This window comes from Xenopus laevis, chromosome 1S (assembly GCF_017654675.1).
Source record: "Xenopus laevis strain J_2021 chromosome 1S, Xenopus_laevis_v10.1, whole genome shotgun sequence".
Lineage (NCBI taxonomy): Eukaryota > Metazoa > Chordata > Amphibia > Anura > Pipidae > Xenopus > Xenopus laevis.
Genome location: NC_054372.1, coordinates 199,874,895 through 199,898,016, shown reverse-complemented (window position 1 = coordinate 199,898,016; position 23,122 = coordinate 199,874,895). Strand labels below are relative to the sequence as shown.

The following is a 23,122-nucleotide window of genomic DNA, read 5'->3' as shown; positions in this document are numbered from 1 at the left end:
TGGCAGCAGCACAAACTCTGTCTTTATATATGGGGTCTCCCTATTCCCAAACACAGGGACGCCATCAGGGGGGTACAGGGGGTACGAGTGTACTGGGCCCAGGCCTGAAGGGGGGCTCGGCAGTGCTGAACTTTTGAAAGAGCCAGGGCCCCCCTTGACAGTGCCGAAGCCTGAAGCCGCCTCCTTCCAAAGTCCTGAATGTGGAAATGGCGAAAAGACGAACAGCCGAAATCCTGAAGTGGCGAAAAGACTCAAAGTCATGAAAGGAGGCGAAGTTGAAGCCCTGAAGCCACGAGTTAAATTCTTCTGAACACAAATGTGGGTTTTTTTTAACCCCTGGCCACCAATGTTTTTTTAAAAAATATTCTTTGTTGTCCCAATTTTTTTCAACTTGTAAGGGGGCCCTGGCCCAATCTTTTTAAAAAAAAATATTCTTTGGGGTCCCAACTTTGTTTTTCACTTGTTAGGGGGGGGCCGTAGCACCAATGTTTTTTTTTACTTACCCTGGCACCAATAGATTTTTATAACTTGTGTGTGTGTGGGGGTGTTACCTTTTTTAGCGCTGATGACTGTGTGGTCTTTCAACTGTGATGTAGAGTGGGCGGGTCTGGGGTGTGGCTTGGGGCCCGGGGTGGCGAAAAATTTGTTGTATGGGGGCACGTGATTTCTAATGGCGGCCCTGCCTAAACATAATAATTAGCAAATGACCTGCTCATATTAAAGGGACAGATGTCATCATAAAATTCAACACAATTTGTTTGACATAAAGAAATATTAACAGAAAAGAAAGAATCCAGGGTCCCAAATTCATACCAGGAACAGCTGGAGGGCCCTGGTTCTTGTTTCTTTGTGGTGCCCTGTGGGGTCTGTGTGGTCTCTTTTACCCCCGGACCAACCAGCAGTGAAACAGCCCCGTGGGAGCGCAGAGGAATAAATGTGTATATTGTGCTTATAAGAATTATAGATACACAGGCTGATATCAGAGTATGGGGACAAGGGCAGTCAGCTAAATAACTCAGCAGGGACAATGATGCACAGTTTGGATACAGGGGTGACACTGTAGGGGCTGATGGTGCAGGATGAGCTAGAAGGATATAGAACTGGCAGTGTAGGGGTTAAAGTTGTAGGACGCCCAGGAGGATACAGGACTGGCAGTGCAGGAGTTAATACTAAAAATCAAATTGAGTCATGAAGATCCAATGCTGATACATCAGGGGAACTTGATTGGCAGGTACTTTATCCCCTAGTGTTTCCCCATCAGTGGGGGGGTTAGTGCTTTTCAGCCAGAAATGGTGCAAATCCCCTTCTAGTACAGTCACTAAACCTGCAACTTGTGCAGAACATTCCCTGTGAGTCAGGAGCCAATGAGAAGTCATGAGATGTCTGTCTCCTTATTGGCTGGTACTGCCCAATGTAACTGCCCCTGATAATCTTATTCTCTGGCCTCTCCCTGACCCATTGCCTGGACTTGTATTAACCCTGCTTGTGCCACTCCCTACTGACTGCCCATCATTATCCCCTGCCTGTGCCTTTAAACTGCTGCACAAAGTAGAATTGTCAGTCAGTGCAGCTTTAGGGACACCCCCAGTAATTAATAGGGAAATAGAAACAATGGGGGGGCTTGGACTGTAAATCACCTGGCAGGTTAGGGGTTAGTTCTACACAGTGATCTGCTGGCGGCACTGGCAGGGCAGGGGTTAATGGTGCAGCTGGGAGGTGTCCGGCAGGGCAGGGGTTAATGAGCGCAAGGTGAGCTGGGAGGAGGAGAGAGCTGAGCTGCCCGCCAATGAGAATAGAGTCTGTACAGCCAATCAGCGGGCCGCTTTTTGCCCAGAGGGGGCGGGGTAAGGGAGGAGCCAAGGCCAATCAGCTGGCAGAGTGAGAGCGCAGGGCACAGTCTCTATTGAGTCTGATTGTGGCCCCCGAGCCGACACCTGAGATCCCTCCCGGCTCAACCGACCGCTCGGCCCAACCCGGAAACTGTCGGGAGGAAACGGAGCCCCCACTCCCCGGAGTCCTTCCCCCTCCCCCATCTACTGACTCCCCCCCCTCCCGCCTGGGAAAGTTTGGGGTAAGTCTGGGCTGAGTGGGGGGAGGGGGGAGAGTGTAACACTGACTGACATTGGACTGGGCCACAAGGCTTGCACTCTATCTGCTGCTTCTGTATTCTCTACAGTCTCCTATTTATTCTTATCTCCTGTACTACTGGCACATCTTGTACTGTGGTGCAGGGAGTTGTTTCCCAGGCCCGCCCCTTGCGCAGGGAGTTGTTGTCCCAGGCCCGCCCCTTACGCTGGGAGTTGTTGACCCAGGCCCGCCCCTTGTGCAGGGAGGAGGGGGACCTTGCCCGCCCCTTGGGCAGGGAGTTGTCCCAGGCCTTCCCCTTTCGCAGGGAGTTGTTGTCCCAGGCCCGCCCCTTGCGCAGGGAGGAGGAGGGACCTTGCACCCAGGACGTGCCACAAATATTCTAAATCCACAGACTTTGAGGGGGCAGCACTGAAAGGGACAAGATTAGAGATGGGCGAATCTGACCTGTTTTGCTTTTCCGAAAAAAATGTATTGAAGTCTAAGGGTCGACTTTTTATTTATTTTTTTTAAAACATGACAATTTTCTTCACCCATTGGAGTCTATGGGCGTCATTTTCAGGGTGAAACTTGCAAAAAAATGCCAGCACAAATTTAGCACTAGACAAGATAAATGGACCCAATCTTATTGGCAGTCAATGCTTATGGTGTGGTAGGGCCAGCTTTGCAAGCAGTTAGTGCTCAGGGCAGAATAGACCCAACATTATGGGCAGTTAGTGCTCAGGGCAGAATAGACCCAACCTTACAGGCAGTTAGTGCTCAGGGCAGAATAGACCCAACATTATGGGCAGTTAGTGCTCAGGGCAGAATAGACCCAGCCTTACAGGCAGTTAGTGCTCAGGGCAGGCAGAGCTGGGCCAACCCGACTAGGTAACCTGGTTGTCCACGGCGCTGGCTGAGTGTGCGCTCGATTGTGCTTACGCGAAACTTCGATCTGGCGCGAAACAGCGTCCATGCACAGAAGCGCCTTTACACAAAATGTACCATTGGCAGCCCGGGAGAAACAGGTACATGTCTGGCAACGATCCCCAGCTTTGCGCCCTAGACACGTGTCTACTCTCTAGTTATGGCCATGAGGGCAGGATTGGGGCCAGACTTACATAGGGGGCACCCCTAGGCCCACTGACGTTCATCTCCCCGGTCCCCTCCCTTTTATTTGCTCCAATTTTCTTCATCAGGACCAGAGCAATGGGGATTGGCACACGGGAAATTTAAAAATCTCCTGCACCTCCCCAGTATTTGTGAACCAATGTGGGTGTGGCTGGGCAACATGCAGCCCCCTAAAATCCTGCCTCCCTACACCCAGTCCTTGGTGCCCTCTCCACAAATCTGGGCCTGGGGAGGATAAAGCCAATATTATAGGCAGTTAGTGATTGGGGCAGGACAGACCAGAATCTGGGGTCATTTATAAATAGTGGGCAAATTTGCAGCTGGGCAGTAACCCATAGCAACCAGTCAGTGGTTAACTCTTTTCAGTCCACTGCAAGCAGATTAGTCAGAGTAAAGATCTGATTGGTTGCTATCAGTTACTGCCCAGTGCAGATTTGATAAATGAGCAGCAGACAGGGAGTGTTGAAGGGAAGATAGAGCCTGTGAGTGAACAACAACAAGAAGTGGGACCCTGTACAAAAGGCAGAGTAATGGAAGGTGGGCAGGGGCAGTGAGACCCCTCTGTAGGGAGCCATATAATATAATACAGGCACATGTAGTTTGTGCTGCTGGGGATTCTGGGACTTGGAGTTGAACAGGAGATGCAGGTTTCCTGTATTGGTGAGGCCTAGCCCACTAAATCTCTCCAGGCTACTTGTGGGGGCTTCTCAGCAGGGTCTGACCCAATGAGCTTGCAATCTAATAACGACTGTAGGACAAAAGCAGACAAGGCCTGGAAAACATGTTGGGGGTATGGTATGTACAGGCAGTTTGGTGAGGTGTATGAGGTTTTATCAGACTCACCAGTGGGACTGAAAAGCTAAAACTCCCATCACCCAGCAGTTTTTGCTGAGGATCCTGGGAGTTCAGCACTAGGCACCCATGGGAGAGGTGGGTTCACTGTGTCTCCCGGGCCTTTGGTACTTGCCTTAGCTGTGGGGGATTGGAGTGAGGATTTTAGCACAGTTTTGGGGTACAGCTGAGTTGGAGCAGATGGCAAGCCTCGCTTTTGATTGCAAGCTCTTGAGACAAGGGTTCATTTATGGTAAAGTTACAGCACCTTCATTTTATTTTATCAGATCACAAATATTAGGGTGAGTAATATTTCTGCTATTGTTTCAGTGTATGTGCCCATGCTTATACCCAGTGCTCTGAGGAAATAGGAGCCCCAGGGTTTGATTTACCCTCTGCAGTGTGTCTCCAACCTGAAGTAGTTATTTGGTTGCCAGGGTCACTCACCCTAGTAACCAGACAGCAGACTGAATGTGAGGCTGAGATTAATATTGTTCTGTTTGTGTATATGCTTCGACTTCCAATTGACTGCCTGGTTCCTGCAGTAAAGCAGCAAAAAAGAAAAAAACAGAACCATAAAAATCAAGACCAACTGCAAATTGTCATAGAATATAATTGTCTGTATATTTGTAGAAATACAAGTGAATTTATTTTCTTCTATCAGAAGTGCATGGACAGGTAGTGGCCCTTTAGCCATGTGCCCAGATGTCCCAGTGGCTGCACAGATCCTATGTGATCCCCATTGTAAGCAGCAGTCCTGTCCTGCTTTATGGCAGCTGAGATTCTAGCTATCTGTATAACAGAACATTCTGTCCCAGTGGCTGCACAGATCCTATCTGATCCCCATTGTAAGCAGCAGTCCTGTCCTGCTTTATGGCAGCTGAGATTCTAGCTATCTGTATAACAGAACATTCTGTCCCAGTGGCTCCACAGATCCTATCTGATCCCCATTGTAAGCAGCAGTCCTGTCCTGCTTTATGGCAGCTGAGATTCTAGCTATCTGTATAACAGAACATTCTGTCCCAGTGGCTGCACAGATCCTATCTGATCCCCATTGTAAGCAGCAGTCCTGTCCTGCTTTATGGCAGCTGAGATTCTAGCTATCTGTATAACAGAACATTCTGTCCCAGTTGGTGCACAGATCCAATCTGATCCCCATTGTAAGCAACAGTCCTGTCCTGCTTTATGGCAGCTGAGATTCTAGCTATCTGTATAACAGAACATTCTGTCCAAGTGGCTGCACAGATCCTATCTGATCCCCACTGTAAGGAGCAGTCCTGTCCTGCTTTATGGCAGCTGAGATTCTAGTTCTTATATTGTTATTAATTTGTATCACCACCCTGTACCGTTGGCATGTAGAACTGGGAGTCAGTAGAAGGAGCAGACTGGTAGTTGCTTGTGGGAGTGGTGCCTGGAGCTGTGAGTATTTCTGGGCTTCTATAGATAACGACTCTCTACTAGGTGATATGTCAGTGGGTGATACACTGGGGAGAGAATAAACTTGCTGTTCATGACTCGGCACATACATTTGTTACTTAGTGAGTCACTGTGGTGCATTTGCTGCCGGTATAAAAGGGAAATTATTTGTCAGAGGGGAGAAACTGTATGAATGAGAAATAGCCCAGTGTATCCAGTCTTGTCTGTGTATTTCCCAGCAGGGAGTGGAGTGCAAGCTTCTCGGTTCCTCTGCTGTACATCACACACTGCAGCTCGTTCTTTCCTGTCTGAGCCCAGAACAATTTGTTCTCTGACGTGGGACACAAAGCACAAACGTTGAACAAATAAACAGAAGTCTCATTTTCCAAAGCTGAGAGACGTCTGAAGTCTCTTTGTTCTCTGGCCACGTCCAGCCTGAAATAAACTCTCAGCCCCCAGTAGGGACTACACCTCCCAGCATTCACTGTGATCACTTTATGTACAAGTCTGAAAGAGCTGCAGTGAGACAGATCTCTATGAATCATTATATGTGCATAGCGGGAGCTGCCATATTGATTGACATATTGTGCCGGTCCCAGTGGTACAGCGGGGGGGGGGGGGTCTGGTTACCCAGTGAGTATTGTGACTTTAGTTCCTTCACTTACTGCTGTCCTCTGTATTTACTTGTGAAAAACTTTCAGCAGATGAGCAGATATGATGGGCAGAAAGGTTTATGGATTTATTCTGGGTGCCCAGATTTCCCTATGGGGCAGCTGAGATGTAGTGTGGAAACATGAGAGCCAATAGGAGAGGAGACTCTGCATTTGGGGAGCCTGTACACCAGGCAACTAAAAGGCCCAGCACCCCACTTTGGGGCGACCACCCAATCATATGCCTTGGTGAGGTTAGATATAACTTGCTGTCTGTCTGTACCCCTGTAGGTTGGCATGTCCTTCTTGTTTCTGTACCATCCTGAGCTCAGGCATTGCTGGGCACCCAGACAGGATTATATATTTATATTCTGTGCCATGTTCAGCAGGGGGCGGCTAAACTGCCTCATTCCCCAACTCTACTTGGTACAAATAACTTTAGGGGGTTATTATGGGGCTAAATAAATTGAGTCTGTGAGTAGGGTCCCACGTACCTGCTATTGTACCCACCTGCCCAATTATAATGCTGCTTTATGCCAATGTTATTAATAGGGAATAAAGATAAATATATAGGAAGGCCAGTGATCCCAATGTTATTAATAGGGAATAAAGATAAATATATAGGAAGGTCAGTGATCCCAATGTTATTAATAGGGAATAAAGATAAATATATAGGAAGGTCAGTGATCCCAATGTTATTAATAGGGAATAAAGATAAATATATAGGAAGGTCAGTGATCCCAATGTTATTAATAGGGAATAAAGATAAATATATAGGAAGGTCAGTGATCCCAATGTTATTAATAGGGAATAAAGATAAATATATAGGAAGGTCAGTGATCCCAATGTTATTAATAGGGAATAAAGATAAATATATAGGAAGGCCAGCGTGGTTTTAACTAGAAAATGTGGCACCCCTACACGTGGCTCAGCCAGGGAAACGTAGCTGAATAAATTCCGATGTAAATATCCAAGTAGTAATGGATGCCTCTGTGTTATAATTAAATAAATTGAATAAATTCCTACCCTCTGTGCTGTTTCTCGGCTGAGTAAATGAAATGGGGGGATTCTCTATCAGTGACAGTGAGTGGGATGCTGAGAGATTTGTATATATTTCAATATGTCGTTACGTTGTGACAAGTGGAATCATCTCAGGGTTGGGGACATTCTTAGGGTTCTTAGGCCCAGGTCCCCACCTGCTGAGTCACATGGAGCAGTCTGGAGCAGCCATAATATGCTCAGCACTTCAGGGGGCTGCGTGACACCTGTCGGGTGACTGGGGGAGACTGCGTCAGGTGTAGATTCCTCAACTCAGTATAAATAGAGCACTTGGCAGTGGGTACATACGCCATGGGGAGGGTATAGACACCTGGGTATGGGGAGGGTACAGACGCCTGGGTATGTGGAGGGTATAGACGCCTGGGTATGGGGAGGGTATAGACACCTGGGTATGTGGAGGGTATAGACGCCTGAGTATGGGGAGGGTACAGACGCCTGGGTATAGGGAGGGTATAGACACCTGGGTATGTGGAGGGTATAGACGCCTGGGTATGGGGAGGGTACGGACGCCTGGGTATGGGGAGGGTACGGACGCCTGGGTATGGGGAGGGTACGGACGCCTGGGTATGGGGAGGGTACGGACGCCTGGGTATGTGGAGGGTATAGACGCCTGGGTATGGGGAGGGTATAGACACCTGGGTATGGGGAGGGTACAGACGCCTGGGTATGTGGAGGGTACAGACACCTGGGTATGGGGAGGGTATAGACGCCTGGGTATGGGGAGGGTATAGACGCCTGGGTATGTGGAGGGTATAGACGCCTGGCCTGGGTATGGGGAGGGTACGGACGCCTGGGTATGGGGAGGGTACGGACGCCTGGGTATGGGGAGGGTACGGACGCCTGGGTATGGGGAGGGTACAGATACAGCAGAACCTCTTGATGGCATTGCAAAAAAACAGCATAAATTGCAGAAAAATGTAAAATCTGGGAATGAAAAAATTGCAAATTGCCTGTGTGGGACTGCAACAAATTTCTGGGAAAACATAAAATGTGTGTTTTAATGTATATTTATTTCAACCCAGAACATTTGGAAGTTGGGAGGGGGGGTCTTCTCTGCGTCTCACTTGCTGCCAAAAAGTGGCCATGGCCTAAGTGCCCTAAGGGGTGAGGTTGTGTGTCAGGCCAATGGGACGCATGGGACTGAGAGGCAAATTTGTCTAATACTGGGGGAATTTGTCTAATACTGGGGGAATTTGTCTAATACTGGGGAATGGCCTACAATGAGGGGAGTGCGGGGGAAGGGCTGGATAATGGGGGTGTTACTATGTGTGGCTATAATATATATATATATATATATATATATATATATATATATATATATTTATATATAATGGAGGGCACTTCCTTAAATAGGATCATGGTTCTGAGTTCAACACAAGCGCATAGATGAGCGTCACTCATGGGACTAGTACAGAGAACACTTATTTGCCATTCAGCATTGTGCTCTGTGGAGAAAGCTGCCATTGCTGGAGAGAGAAATGAATGAGCGGTGGGTAACGTGGGTTTATACAGTGTCTGTGGGAGGAGAGAGAGGAACTAAACACTCGGCATCACTGTGAGGAGAGACACAGACGTTAGACTCCGCCCCTGCCGCCATTAAATGTTTCTACTTCCTGTTTCTCTTTATGAGGGAACTGATGTACAGGGAATGGGGTCCAGCACCTGTTTGTGTGGGAAGATTTGTTATGGGGCAGTGTGAGCGGGGGTGGAGGGAATACTGGAGTCCCAGTACAAGTGTGTGTGGTACTAATGTAAGTGGGTGAGGCTGTTCCTATGAGTCTGTGTGGGGCAGACGCACAATGGAGTGTAGGACAAATATAACTCCCTGTGTGTGAGGAGAGATGGGGGACACTGTGTAGGACACACTCACTTACTCTGTGGTACTAAAGTGGAATAAGGAGTAAATCAGGCCCAGACTGACAATCTGTGGGTTCAGGCAAATGGCAGAGGGGCTGTAAGTTGCCTCAGACTCTCACTATTTATTGGGCCTCTCTGTCCTGCCATTGCCACGGCCTGATGGGTGTCCCTGTAGGTCACTATGCGGGTGACAGATGTAGGACTGTGTATGGGGCCCAGGGCTCATTTACAATGGGTACATTTGAATTTTAGCTGTGACCAAAGGCAACCAATCAGTCATTAGTTTTTGGCTGCAAGGACATTAATGAAAGGTCTAATTTGATTGTTTGCTGTAGGTGCGAATGTGCTTAGTGCTAGTAAATGAGCCTCATATACACACGTGCGACACGTAGGATTGGCCACATTCCTGCCTCTCACCTTCTCACAATCCCCAATAACCCATTCATACCTGTGCCAAGCTCACGTGCTGCTTTAAAGGGGACCCATCACCCAAAACAAATATTCCAAATCCTATTTTATCACATTAGTCAAGCAAAATAAACTTTAATTACACTGTATAAATGATTTGAATCTTGTTTCCTTCAGTCTGGGAATTTATAATTATAACAAGCAGGCAGGAGCCATATTGTGGGACACTGTTATTAAGACAAGTCTTGTATCATCTCAGAATCTTGTTTGTGCACCAGAATGGGGGACCTGATGTCCATCCCCATGTCCTGGTTACACAATTAAATGGTGAAGAGAATGAGGGACCTGATGTCCATCCCCATGTCCTGGTTACACAATTAAATGGTGAAGAGATTGGGGGAATGTGGGGAGAGCAGTGACATGTAGGAAGTGCTGAATGGAAAGTGAAAGTAATTGCCTAAGGCATAGAGGAGGGGCAGGCAATATTTGATTGACAGCTGAGATATTGAAATGAACTTACAACAGCTATGAATGCTTTAATAAAAAATAGAATTTGGATTTCATGTTTCACTTGAAAATGACTTTTACTATACAGCATTTTGTGTCTGGGTGGCAGGTCCCCTTTAACTGACTACTATATATATATATAAATATACAAACAGTTGCACCGGCTCAGCTTCTTCTCTGATGTGTGTAATGGTATTAACTGACAATTCAGTTTAGTGGGACCAGCCATTAACCGGTTCACTATAACCGTACCAGCCGCTGACCCGGTCGCTATAGTGGGGCAGAGCAGCTGTATGTATTGTGCCTGCGAGGTGGCGAATAGGAGTCAATGGGGTGGTTGGTGAATTCTGACAGCGAGAGGCAGATTTGGAAAGTTGCCAGGAAATCTCATATTTTTGATTTGATAAAACTTAATGTTTTAATGTTTTGTGTGTTCTGAGTGAGCGAGCCGGGCCCTTGCAGGTGATATAAGAGCGAGGCCTGTGCTACAGACAGAACATGGGGCCCTCCTGCCTGTGTGACACACCATGAAATGATTGAATAAGTGGCGTCTCTAGGCGTGCCGGGGCCCTTTCATGTGCACAGTCATTTGTGCCTCACATCCCCACTTATCTCACAAGCTAGGAATTCCTGCTCCTCCATATGTGACCGGGAGCTCACGGCTAGCAGACTCGCTGATCCGGCAAACTGTGCCAGTGCCACAGAGAGAAGGTCCCCGTACCTGTGCCCTCCAGCTCTAATCTTCTCTGAATCTCTGGAAAATTCCTGTTGGTCTGTCAGCTGGAAAGGTCCAGGACTTGTTGTGTGCTGGGGAGGGAAGGACAATGAGTCTGCTGCCTGGGACAGTTATAGGCAAACTCTAGCCCATCAGATGTTCAACTACAACTCCCACAACCCACCATCCATAGTGTGTCTGAATTCCTTACATACTGCCACTTACCCCCAAAGCCCTGACCTAGGAAACCCTGTGTTAGTTAGCGAGGGGCAACTTGAGCCTTACCAGCTGTTTTTAAACTACAGCTCCCATCATCTTACTCCCAGTGCTTGAACATGAGCTCAGGGCCTTGGCTTGGCTAAGCCTATTGACAAGAGCTTGTGGAAGGCATTTACTTGTTAAACTCAGGTAGCAGCTTGAGGCTGCAGGCAGTGCAGGGGTTAATAAGGGGTAATCCCTCAACTGCCACAGAAATGCTGACCTGGGGGCTTGTCCTGGTTGGACCTCTGTGACATCACAACTCCCCCTCCTGCCCTTCCCCACCCCAAGCCCTCCGTTCTCCTTTAACCTCTTGAGTGCCGGTGTCCCATGGCTAAATCAGGGTCTCGGTCTCACCGCCCACTGTTATAGGCATCTCTTGTTATTCCTCTGTCTCTCCTGCTTCTTATTCCTCTCCTTCCTCCAGCTGTCTCTCTGCCTGTCTCTTCTCTTTCTCTGCTTGTCTCTCCTCTCTGTCTGTCTGCCTCGAGCTGTCTCACTGCATCATAGTCTGCCTGTCTCTCTGTCTCTGTATCACTGTCTTTGTGTGTCCATTTCACGCTCTTTTATCGCTGTATGTCTGTCTTTCCTGTCTCTGTCTGTCCCACCACATTGTCTCTCTCTCTCTCTGTATGACCGTATGTCTCTCTGGGGTATCCTCACATTTGTGTTTGTTTATTTGTGTTTCTGTGCTTCGTTTTCTTTAATTTTCACCCTCTTGGTCTTGCTGAACTATTTACTTACTGTGTTTCTATTTCAGGTGTGAACATCTGGGCAGCCATATTGTCTGGACAAGTTGGGGGTCTCCGGCATGGTGTGTGTTATACCTCATACACAGACTTCAGCCCTCTCTTGTGGGTGCCAACATGGCCAGACCTTCAAGCTAGATGTGCCAGGGAAGAACGCCAGCTGCCAGACACAGGGCATCACACTGCTACTGGCGGCACAGAAACAGACAGGGGTAAGAGCCCTTGTATGGGGGGCTAAACGGGAATTGGACGTAGGTGAGAGGTACATGAGCAATATTATAGGGTAGATATGTTTATAGGGAGACTAAATACAAACATTGCATTGATCATATTGGTCTGTTCCCCACTATGGGATACTGAACCCTAAAACTACACAATACATAATGATAGCACTCACCCATGTGCCATCTCCCTGCTCAGTAAGGTGCACACAAGAAAATCTGACTTGGACTTGATTTGACTCCCCAACAATCCCGGAGACACACTAAAGATGTTCATAAATGATAAAATATGGCTTCACAAATTGGATTCCCATCAGCTTTATGTTACTGGTCCCCCACATAAGGCAATTGTGTGACGCCCCTGTTATTCAGTCGTTGGCCTGTAGACCAACCTCAGAGCTGCCAGTTTGGCAAGTCCTCTGTGGGCACAAATTCTGTTCATCCATGTGGTTGTTAGAAGGTATTGCTTCATTTTTTTAGTTGCAAACAAACATTTCTTTCTTGAAAATGTGCTGTTTCTCCATCAGATGCAGAGGTCTCTGGACACCCTGGGGTTTGTCTGAGTCTCCCGAAAGAAACCCCATTCAGCACCTTAATGTACATACCTCTCGAGGCAACAGCACTCCTCCTCACTCCCTGAGATTGAATTGGAGGCTAGGTTCTGCTGGATCCATGAGGCACATTGAGATGGATTTACCACCTAAGGAGGAGGCTGGGGCAGATGGGTGCTCAGGTACTGCTGGGAGCTCAAAATCATCAAGCCAAGATGGAGCATTGGATGGAAGGCACGAGTGCAGGGTTCTGGTTGGGTTCCCTGAGGCAGATCACCAGATTCAGAGAGTTTATCATGTCTCCATCATCTCTGATGTGCCAGCCTCTAAAACCTCTTCCCGCCAAACATTAAAGAGGCCTCTTCCTGACCAGCTCTTTCAAGAAGCCACCAGAAGTCCAAAGAGAGCCTTCTGGGGTCACCCAAGAAGAGATGGTCCCTTTAGACAGTCTGAATTGGATGGGGAGGAGGAACAGGACAATATTGAAGATGGACTTCTCTCAGTTGAGGTACCACTGTGTAGTTCTGCTCAGCATTTTTCCCATAGTGGCCTACATGTCACTGAGCACCGTGGTGAGGCCTCCTCCTCTAGAGAGTCCATGTCTAGACTGCGAGTAGGTCAGTTGTTCACTAGTTGTCAGCAGACAGACTCTCCATTAGTAGTGACCCAAGGTGCATTGTACAGCAACCCAGCAGAGGCACAAAAGATTATGCCAGATGGACTGTCCCACACCCACGTGGGAAATGGGACTAAGGTTTCTTTGGATAATGAGGAATATAACGGAACTGAGGTGGAGCTTGCCACCAACCAGCACATACTTGATAAAGTTTTGCACAACATTGCACAGCCTGAGGGCCCAGCCGAAATGCCTGCTCAACCCAACGGTAATCTGTCAGCAGAACCGATGTTGAAAGAGCCCCTTTCTCCACAGCTGGAGGCCCAATCAGAGGGTCCCAGCCCTGCAGAGACACCTCCAGGCCCATCCCGCCATTGTACTCCAGGAGGAATGGCTGTCAAAAGGAAGCTGCTTCCATCCAGCGAATCGGCAGACTCCTGCTCTGAGGATGAGGGGCAAAGCAAGAAGTGGAGGGCAGGCCAAGGATGCCAAGCGTTACATGGAGCCTGCAGGAGCACCGACTCTAAGGCTGCCCCCTTCTGGAATCATCTCTTACCAGCAGCCCGACGCTCGCAGAAGGTACATTTTACTGCTTTTAGACACCTGTAGGGGGATAAGTCTTGGGTTAAGGGCTCTTCATTAGGGTGACCTTTAACTTTAAATTAGCTTTTAGGCTGACCTATATGAAAGTTAGACTGGTGTTTAAGTGTTGCTAAATTATAACTCCCAGCATCTGTTGGTGGCTAAAGAGGTGCAGGCCCTGCATCTCACCATTTTCCCTTATTGTGTCCATCTTGCCCAACTTTCACAGTTACTACACTTGGCCTAATGTCAACATGCCAAACCTAGTGCCCCCCCGCCCATTAAATTAAGTGGTCCTTTGGGAGTTACCAACAGGCTGCTGCCTGGGCCGTTGGAAATCTAATCGTTCAGTTTACTGAATTAACTTGCTCCTCCGGTTGCTTATACACCAGTGCAATATGCAGAGGAAATTTACTCTTAGTGTAAGTCTCATTTATCATCTGTTTTATTATTTTCTTTATTGTTGTTTCTCACGTCATTTTCCTTAGACCAGTGGTTTTTGGACTTTTCTGGTTCAAGACCCTTTTTGAGGCCTGACCCCTCCCCAAGGCTTTAAGATATATAAAAATATTGCTGTAATATCCAATCAACTATAGTTGCAAGATGGCAATTAAGTGCTCACCCATAAATCTCACCCTTATGGCCCTTTCCATAAGTAACCGTGGGAGTACATTAGCAATCTCCATATTTCTCTCCCTATCTGCTGCTGACACCCCAGTCACTGCCCCTAGACCGGCCTCTCGACTTCCGAGAAACAACCCCACGTGCAGAGATTGTGTGCAATTTCCGTAGCTTGTTCTGGCACTTTGCATATTGTTTTTGAGCACAATAAATGCCCTTTTAGTTGAAGCTGAAGAATAAAAAGTGTAGTTAGGAAGCCCGGCACATTACGGATGGTGAGAGGCTGCAGAGGCACGTTTATAGGGTCAGACTCCTGTGCTAGATGTTTCCATGGTCCCATTCATTGCTCTCCCCTGTGTCACTGCCCTGCTCTCCATTTAGAGATCCCATTATACCCCAACACCTGGAATATTCCCCCTCCCTATGGCACAGGTGTGTGACTCACAGGACTGCAGCTGCAGCAGAGAGAGCGAGGGGAAGCCAAAATGTGGTCCTGGGGAGTGGGGGGTTCCAGTGCTTTACAGGGGGGCAGGATATGGCAGCAGTGATGGAGGAATGGTGGAGAATGGGCAGCTTGGATCTTACTCTACTGGTAGGTGCAACAGTAACTTGCTACTTTTATTGCCACAGTGTGAGCCTGGGTTGGGATACAACAGAGTTTATTACAGAGGGTACAGATCTTACCCATTTCATTGCCTTAGTCTTTAAATGGCTTATATCTCCCTTTTTAAAGGGATTCTGTCATGATTTTTATGATGTAGTTTTTATTTGTAAATTACACAGTTTACACTGCAAATAATTCACTGTACAATATAAAATGTCATTCCTGAAGCAGCAAGTGTATTTAGTTGTAATATTGGTGTGTAGGTGCATCTCAGCTCATTTTGCCTGGTCATGTGATTTCAGAAAGAGCCAGCACTTTAGGATGGAACTGCTTTCTGGCAGCCTGTTGTTTCTCCTACTCAATGTAACTGAATGTGTCTCAGTGGGACCTGGATTTTACTATTGAGTGCTGTTCTTAGATCTACCAGGCAGCTGTTATCTTGTGTTAGGGAGCTGCTATCTGGTTACCTTCCCATTGTTCTGTTGTTTGGCTGCTGGGGGGAAAGGGAGGGGGTGATATCACTCCAACTTGCAGTACAGCAGTAAAGAGTGGCTGAAGTTTATCAGAGCACAAGTCATATAACTGGGGGCAGCTGGGAAACTGACAATATGTCTAGCCCCTTGTCAGATTTCAAAATAAAATCTAAAAAAAATCTGTTCTTTTGAGAAACAGATTTCAGTGCAGAATTCTGCTTTTTTTTTTTTTTAAAACCAAAACATTTTTCCCATGACCGTATCCCTTTAAGCAGTATGTTGTGCATTGTTAGGGAGCCCAAAGCTATTCTCACACGTGGATTATTGCTTTGCAAGTGCAGCTCTTTGTTTTTATGTCTGACTATGAGTTTCTATTGAACTGACCGTTATTTCTCCCCCAAATCTGCTCTTACATATAAATATGTTTCTTTGTTCTGTGTAAGAAGGTGTTGGAATACCAGTCTTTTGTACTAGGAGCTAGCGATCTAGCAGTGTGTACACAAACCCCCAATTCTTCTCTATATTGGGGGTAATATAATAGATGGTCTGTATATTAAACAAAAGCCGTAAATATCCTGTAGATGATATCCTTATAAACTTTGCTGAGTGATGTCATCAGTTATAATCTTTGCTTAGTGATGTAATTTCTGTCACGTGACCCACTAAAACTTGCGTTAGGAAACTAGAAGTCGCTTCGGAGCTCTGTGACCTGTATAAAATCACTAAACCTTTGGTCATGAAACTCTTCGGTGACTTATAATATGCTTCTATTTTAATACAGTATGGGGGGTGCATAATTCACTGTATAATGTTACTTGTCTAGTAACCAATCAACAGCTGGCGTTTACTAGTCAGCTGTTGGAAAACACACATCTGGTTGCTATGAGTTACTAGATTTGGGCAAACATTTCCCTGCCTTGCAAAATCTTTCCGCCACGATTCATGTTCCCCACCCGCATGGCAAAATCCCCATTTCCTGGGTGCCCCGACTTACGCAATTATCCGCCCCCCGGTTAATGATCCTCTCTGCTCCGCTTTGCCCAAACTTAACTCTTTCCTTTCCTGCTAGCAGATTCTCTCAGAGCACAGTGGGCGAAGACCAAAGCGAGGGCTGCATCTGAAATCGTAGGTACCCTCTGTTGTATTTCTTTGTTCTTTGCTCCTGGTTAAAGGTTAAGTAAACCTTTTTTTTATTTTTATAGTTTTTATTTAATGCTTTGACATTTACAACAAAACCAGGTTAGGGGAAGAAGGAAGAAAGAATAAGAGAATAGGGAAGAGAAGTAAATGGATGATTAAACCTTTAAAATAAGCGAATGTAAAATGTATGTTTTTGTTTTTATTCCAAGATATTAAGGGATACATGTGCTGTTAATATGAATGAATTTTGTTACAACAGCGCCACCTGCTGGTCATTTTCCCACCAGTCTGACCAGCAAGTAGTCAAGGAAGTTGTCAGGAGAAAGAAAGAGGCTGATGTTCTTCTGCTTAGGAAAGATGTGAGAAAGGTTTCTAATTTTATAGCCCCTCATCAGTTTTACATTCACTTATTTTAAAGGTTTACTTATCCTTTAAAGCTGGGCATACACCTAAATATGCCCCTGTGTGGCAAGGGGAACAAGGACTCATCACATCATTTGGCCCACAGGCCAGCTGTCATGTTATTATCTGCAGACCCAAGAGAATCTTCCCATTAATATTCAGTATAATGTAGAGAATACTGTTCTGGGACAATTTGCAGTTGGTCTTCATTTTTTTTTATTATGTGCTGTTGTTGGATTACTTCATTTTTGGTTCAGCAGCTCTCCAATTGGGAATTTTGGCAGCTATCTGGTTACTAGGGTCCAATTTAATCTAGCAACCAAGACAGGAATATGAATAGAGTGGTGCCTAGATAGAAAGATAAGTAATAAATAAGTAACAATAAGAATAAAACGGTAGCCTCGTGAAGCTATTGGTGTTTGGCTTCTGGGGTCAGTGAGCTGAGAGTCACAAGAAGAAAGCAAATTATTCAACAATAATATAAAAAAAAAATGAAGGCCAGTTGAAAAGTTGCTAAGAAGAGGCCATTCTATAACAAGCTGCAGGTGAACTTCCCCTTTAAAGCTATGTCCCCCACTGTGTGGTCTCAGCCTGTCATGTTTTTAGCTCCCGGCTGCAGGTGAACAAAGGGGGGTATTAGAAGTGTGCACAGCATGCTGGGAGTTGTAGTCTGTCCTAATAATGTCAATATCTGCTCTGAATTACAGGAGATCCCTGATCAGCTCACAGAAGGGACCTGCAGCGAGGAGCTGGGCCAATTCCTGCATCAGTCGCCCCCTGCTGGGCAACTTTGAGGTGCAACTTTTATCATTCTGTATAAACACGGTGTTGGGTAATGTACTACAAACCAGAAAGCTTGTACCGGGTCTAGTAACCCATAGCAACCGATTGGCAGGCAGCCATTTGTGGTCTCTTGTTTATAAGCAAACTTCTCATTACCTTTTAATGTAAGCTCTGGTATGATGAAATAGAGCTGGTGTTGCTAACAGCTGGACCCATAGCAACCAATTGGCAATTAAGGGACTGCTGAAAGCAAATCTCTTACTGGTTGCTATGGGTTACTGCACTTATCCTTTCCTAAATCATCTAGGACTGCCCCTTCCTATTATATTAAATAATAATTACTGGATTTGTGCCCATTTGTCCTATAACCCTGGGCAAAGATTTTGTATAACTTAACTATTAGGCATTCGAAGAGGTGGCGCCTGCTTGTTCTGCTGAAATAGATGAATAATAGCAACTGTATAAAATACACACACACATACACATATACACACACACACACACATATACACACACACACATACACACACACACACACACACATATACACACACACACTCTCTCACACGTAACACAAACCTACAGCTTCTGGGAGATTCTGGTTTAAAAGCAGCAAATCAGCCGCTGTCTGGGGAGATCAGGGTTTCAAGCCTTCTTTGGATTCTTTTGCCAAAAACATTAGTTTTAGTAACTACAAAGTTCATGTTTTTTTTAAACTCCTATTCAGAATATTCCAGAATGATCCAGTAACATTTCAGATCTGGAATTCTCATGTAGGAGTCTGTGAGTGTCTGCTGGGCTAATAGATACAATACCCTGTGTGTGTGATATATATCTGTGCCTTCCTCAGGAGTCTATACTGAAGGGCCGATTCCCTCCATCCGGTCACATCGAAGGATTCACTGCAGAGATTGGTGCCAGCGGCTCCTACTGCCCCCAGCATGTCACTCTACCAGTCCAAGTCACCTACTTCCATATCTCTGAGCACAGTGTCCCCTCACCATTCCTGGTATGAGCATAACACTTACTGTACAAGCAATATGGCACCTCCCTCCTCCCATATGTATAAATACAAATATACAGAGAAGGAATGTTCTGGGCACACAATATGCTATACCCTCATACTGTACTGTCTAAGGGAATCAATATGGCACCTCCTCCTCCCATATGTATAAATACAAATATACAGAGAAGGAATGTTCTGGGCACACAATAAGCTATACCCTCATACTGTACTGTCTAAGGGAATCAATATGGCACCTCCTCCTCCCATATGTATAAATACAAATATACAGAGAAGGAATGTTCTGGGCACATAATAAGCTATACCCTCATACTGTACTGTCTAAGGGAATCAATATGGCACCTCCTCCTCCCATATTTATAAATACAAAATATACAGAGAAGGAATGTTCTGGGCAAACAATAAGCTATACTCTCAGCCTTGAAATGCAAAATAGACAGAATTGTTTTTGGGCAGATTAACTGTTTATTCCCATCCTGCAGGGAGTGATCAATCTGGAAGCAGTTGGGAAGAAGGGGTACAGCGTCCCCAGCACTGGAACCATACAAGTGGTGAGTATGCAAAGAAACACAAATGGGGTCAGGGATAAATAGGTGTGGCTTAAATACACCTGGCAGATTATACCAACAGGCTTTCAGTTTCCCTTTAATTTCCCTATGTAAGCCATTTTGTAGGTCACGAAGACTTTGGGGTGCTGACAAAGGGTGCTGGAAGTTGTAGAGAATAATAATGAATATAAGTGATGCAGTGGCTGTTTTGCTTGCAGTTCCCATTCTCTCCACTAGGTGCCAGTGTTTCTGCCCCTGTGCAGTTATTTGCAGACTGGAAAGGGGCAGATAATTCCCTTTACATTGGTTGGTGTTTAACCTGCTGCCGTGCACTGATTGGCTGCTGCTGTGTGTGTGTATATGGTGGATATTCTACCTGTTTATAATCTGTATTTGGCCTCTCTCCATCTCCCCAGACCTTATTTAACCCTACAAGACTGTGGTGAAGATGTTTCTTGTTACCTACGACCTGAAGGACATGCCACCCAATCACATGACCTTCCTGCGCCACCGCATCTTCCTGGTGCCCGTGGAAGAACAGACGGAGAACGGCGGCGGAGATGGGCCCCGAGAGATAATGGTCGATAATGAATCCAATCCAGCAAGGAGACGGCCAGGAGGATCTTGTGTTATCTCATGCACCTGAGGCAAGGCTACACTACTACATATCCCAGCATTCCCTGCGAGCCTGCAGCTGCCCATTCCTGCTAGCATGTATTTCTGATTGGGTGTGGTGAGATGCTGTTAGAAAAACTAACCACTGTTGACATATTAAAGGATAAGTAAACCTTTAAAACAAGTGAATGTAAAACTGATGAGGGGGGTATTCTAAGCACTTTTGTCATTTACATTCATTATTTATTTTGTTTTTATTCCAAGATATTAAGGGATACATGGACTTTTAAATGAAAATTATACCCCCCAAACAATGTAGGTCTCTATAAAAAGATATTGCATAAAACAGCTCATATGTAAAATCTGCTTCATGTAAATAAACCATTTTCATAATAATAATATACTTTTCTGTGCCATTGGGTAATCATAAATAGAAAATTGCCATTTTAAAAAATAAGGGCCGCCCCCTGAGATCATACGATTCACTGTGCACACAAACATACCAAACATGTTAGGTCACATGAGCCAATTACAGTATTTCTGGTCAGGTGATCTCTTCCTGTTACAGTTAGAGCTACAGTATTTCTGGTCAGGTGATCTCTTCCTGTTACAGTTAGAGCTGCAGTATTTCTGGTTAGGTGATCTCTTCCTGTTACAGTTAGAGCTGCAGTATTTCTGGTCAGGTGATCTCTTCCTGTTACAGTTAGAGCTACAGTATTTCTGGTCAGGTGATCTCTTCCTGTTACAGTTAGAGCTACAGTATTTCTGGTCAGGTGATCTCTTCCTGTTACAGTTAGAGCTGCAGTATTTCTGGTCAGGTGATCTCTTCCTGTTACAGTTAGAGCTGCAGTGTTTCTGGCCAGGTGATCTCTTCCTGTTACAGTTAGAGCTGCAGTGTTTCTGGTCAGGTGATCTCTTCCTGTTACAGTTAGAGCTGCAGTATTTCTGGTCAGGGGATCTCTTCCTGTTACAGTTAGAGCTGCAGTGTTTCTGGTCAGGGGATCTCTTCCTGTTACAGTTAGAGCTGCAGTGTTTCTGGTCAGGTGATCTCTTCCTGTTACAGTTAGAGCTGCAGTGTTTCTGGTCAGGTGATCTCTTCCTGTTACAGTTAGAGCTGCAGTGTTCTGGTCAGGGGATCTCTTCCTGTTACAGTTAGAGCTGCAGTATTTCTGGTCAGGGGATCTCTTCCTGTTACAGTTAGAGCTGCAGTATTTCTGGTCAGGGGATCTCTTCCTGTTACAGTTAGAGCTGCAGTATTTCTGGTCAGGTGATCTCTTCCTGTTACAGTTAGAGCTGCCGTATTTCTGGTCAGGTGATTTCTTCCTGTTACAGTTAGAGCTGCAGTATTTTTGGTCAGGTGATCTCTTCCTGTTACAGTTAGAGCTGCAGTATTTCTGGTCAGGTGATCTCTTCCTGTTACAGTTAGAGCTGCAGTATTTCTGGTCAGGTGATCTCTTCCTGTTACAGTTAGGGCTCTTACTCACTTGCGTTCTAACCTGCGCTCCCCTGCGTTCCGTTTTTTGGCGTTCAGCCGCAGGGGAGCGCAGGAATAGACGCATGTCATTATTTCAAATGGGGCTGTACTCACTCAGGCGCGTGTAGGCGCCGAACGCAGGAAAAATGCAGCATGTTGCGTCTCAACCTGCGTTCGGCGCCTACACGCCCCTGAGTGAGTACAGCCCCATTTGAAATAATGACATGCGTCTATTCCTGGGCTCCCCTGCGGCTGAACGCCAAAAAACGGAATGCAGGGGAGCGCAGGTCAGAACGCAAGTGAGTAAGAGCCCTTAGAGCTGCAGTATTTCTAGTCAGGTGATCTCTTCCTGTTACAGTTAGAGCTGCAGTATTTCTGGTCAGGTGATCTCTTCCTGTTACAGTTAGAGCTGCAGTATTTCTGGTCAGGTGATCTCTTCCTGTTACAGTTAGAGCTGCAGTATTTCTGGTCAGGGGATCTCTTCCTGTTACAGTTAGAGCTGCAGTATTTCTGCTCAGTTGATCTCTGAGACAGCACACAGACCATCACTAAATGGTGGTTCAAGGCAAGAGATGTAAAAGGGCATTTACTTAAGTATATAGGCCAGTTTGGTAAGATTCTTTAATATGTCACTTAATATGATGTAAACTATCTGTTGCTTAAGTATTTTTGGGGTATAGTTTTCCTTTAATATGAATGAATTGTGTTACAACAGTGCCACCTGGAGGTGGTGCTGTTGTAACAAAATTCATTCATATTAACAGTACATGTATCCCTTAATATCTTGGAATTAAAACAAAATAAATAATGTAAATGACAAAAGTGCTTGGAATAGCCCCCTCATCAGTTTTATATTCACTTATTTTAAAGGTTTATTTGTCCTTTAAGTTATTTCCCCTTTATTTCTTGTGTATGAGACAGTGGGGGGCATAATGTAATTGTCCTTCCCTTTTAGGTTCCAGAGATCCAGATCAGGGAAGATTTACCTCCACGGGGACATCCGCCTCCTCTTTTCCCGTAAGTCGATTGAAGTGGACTCTAGGATCCCGTATGAACTGAAATCTTTCACCGAAACTCCCAGCAACCCCAAATACTCCCCTCGGGTTTGAAGGTGAATCACATGATGGTGTTTATATAAGGGGGGGGATCCCAGAACTGTCAGACTGTCCCCCCCACTACAGTCTCCCTGCGCATTGCACACACCTTATTTATTACCTGTGTCCCCGCCTCATGCCCCCCCCAAGGACTGTCCAATCGCTGAAGGCTTCCGTGGATCACATGGGAACCATCCTCACAAGCAGGAACCCTCCCCCATGCACCCAAGGTGTATAAGTGGTGCCCGAAATTTTTCATTTAACCCCCAGTCGCCTGGTTTATTAAACCCACCATGTTATTTTATTTTCATTTATTGAATTGCTATGATTGTTACAATGTGGCCTTTAAATATCCAGCGAGGGAAACCCTGGAGGAAATGTGTGAGTTAAAATAAGTGGAATTTGGGTTCAGTCCCTCCATAGAAGCAGGAGGCAATATTTGCTGGTAGTGTTGGGGCTGCCATAGAGATTGCAGCAATATGACTCCCACCATGACTGATGGATCAGACTGTAGGACAAGTTCGTTGTGCTGCTCAGAATATTCAGCTCCGTCCCTACACCGTGGAACCATTACTGATAGTTATTCTCTCTTCATATCTAGCTAAAAGGAATACTTCCCCTTGAAATGAACTTAAGTATAATACAGGCATTCTGTAATGTTTTGCTCTGCAAACGTCTGGGATTTAAATTGTTATACGGTTGCTAGAGTCCCACTTACCCTAGCAACCA

At 45.9% G+C, this 23,122-nt stretch overlaps 1 pseudogene; it reads left to right on the top strand.

The window, feature by feature from the left end:
* The first annotated feature begins 1,841 nt into the window (after positions 1-1,841).
* Positions 1,842-22,697, top strand: LOC121393135 (annotated as a pseudogene).
* The last annotated feature ends 425 nt before the right edge of the window (positions 22,698-23,122 follow it).